Below are 2,035 nucleotides of genomic sequence, written 5' to 3' on the forward strand. Positions count from 1 at the left end.
AAATTATATTTAACTATAATTACTGCTGATTAAAAAAGTATCTCTTCAATTACTGCACACATACGAGTACTTACCTATATATTTTTTACTTCGGATGATGCATGATAAAATTGATAAACTCAAATGAAGTTTAAGTCTTTCTGTTCTGTTCTGACCCTATAGATACTACGAAGTGCAAAATACACAGATGCTTAGATAAACAATAGACGTGCTTAATATAAAATAGTCTAAATTTCTGGCGCCAGGTTGACCTTAAAAGTACCTACTCCTAATCGTTAAAGTTAGTAAATTATTGATCAATAACAATAAAGTTTTTCTTTTATTGCAAGATATCGAGTTGCCTACAAAGGCAGACTTGTGTAGGTGGAAGTGATTTGTATGATACGAATTAGTTTCTCTCGCACAATAAAAATTATACACTCAAAAACTAACAAGGTATAAACAAATGGAATGAATGAGTGAATGATAATGTCTATGCGTGCATCACAAAATTATTAAATATAGGTAGGTGAGTCAATATATAGAGTTATAAAACGTATTATACCTAATTTGTTTACAATATATTAGGAATTTCTGTATTAGGTACTCGCAGGAATGGCAATCACGCAGTCATAAGATAAGTGACATAACTTTCGTTTAATTGATTCGTTTCAGCTCTTGTGAATCGACCTATAAAGTTGTTTTTTTTATATTTTAAATCAAGGAATTTGAAATAAAATAATGAACAGTAATGAAGTTTTGTTTCACGCCCTCTAACGGTATCCGTTCCGAACTACAGCGAATGCAGACTACGAATAAGTATAAGTGAAAAAAATATATATACAAAACTAGGTGTCGCTGTTAATGTCAAAATAGCGCCATCTATTAAAAATACTGGAACTGTTACGGCGAGGGTTATCTGGCTGGTGAAATATCACTGGATGGCATTAGTATCGTGAGGTCGGTTTAGCATTTTTGACACGTTTGGCATTTGTTTATAAACAAATCAGTCAATTGCAAGCAAGACTGCAACTTCTAATGCATCTCTTATCTATCTAGTGATATTTTATTTATCAGAAAACCCTCATTGTTAATATCATGAGTTTATTGTTTGTACTTTACAAACTAGATGTCGCTGTAAACGGCACAGGCATAACGCCATCTATACAAAACTTCTTAAACGAATGAAGTAGCGCGCTGACTAAATGATAAACACAGCAATGAAAGTTTTAGTTTACTTTAAATTCTCTGTAAATTATTTATAGTTCATAGATGGCGCTAATAACACAATTTAAGCAAAAGTTTTGTTTTTAAATAACTACTTGTTATGTTTGTTGCTTAAATTTAAGTGGACATAATTATTTTCAGTTTACGTTGTCATGCATAAATCACGACATGAATATAGGATTGATCAACAACAACAACAACACCTTTTCAACGTCGTTTATTTTATCGTTTAAAACCACACCCTTTTTAAATCTTAAAGCTTGTTGAAATACCTAGTAGCTGAAGATTCGACTTTAAACTTTCGAGTTTTTGAAAAATATTATACCAGTGTCCTTATTGCACCTACAAAACAAGAATAAATTAATTTGCTGTAGAGATCGCTCTGGGGTAAATACAATTAAATATAATGGGTACAGGTGGAACGAACGACGGGCCATTTTATAAAAAAAATTGTGCAACTAAAATTGCAAACAGCTAGCCTTGTATGTGTACCTACCATAAGAACTTCAATTTATTTAAATACTGGCATCTAATAGGGGAATAAAAACATATGCCCCGGGTGAGGATCGAACTCACGACCTTAAGATTATGAGACTTACGCGCTGCCTACTGCGCCACCGAGGCGGATACCAGTCGGTTGAAAACACGGAATGATTGACTCGGTCTATATCTCGCTGCGAATGTAATAATAGTCAATAAGAGTATTGTTTGTTTGTTATCATTATCAAGTGCTTATCCTAATCTTTGTTGTGGATAAGAATGATGACTGAATTTATTTTTAACCAGCATGACTTAAGTACCTACTTGTATTACCTACCTAAAAAATTAT

At 32.6% G+C, this 2,035-nt stretch overlaps 1 non-coding gene across 1 annotated transcript; it reads right to left on the reverse strand.

Moving 5' to 3' along the window:
* Positions 1 to 1,757: 1,757 nt before the first annotated feature.
* TRNAM-CAU (transfer RNA methionine (anticodon CAU)) lies at positions 1,758 to 1,830 on the reverse strand. Its single transcript has one exon. It is a non-coding gene; the product is annotated as a tRNA-Met (tRNA).
* Positions 1,831 to 2,035: the final 205 nt, after the last annotated feature.

The sequence above is a fragment of the Choristoneura fumiferana genome, chromosome 16, assembly GCF_025370935.1.
Source record: "Choristoneura fumiferana chromosome 16, NRCan_CFum_1, whole genome shotgun sequence".
Lineage (NCBI taxonomy): Eukaryota > Metazoa > Arthropoda > Insecta > Lepidoptera > Tortricidae > Choristoneura > Choristoneura fumiferana.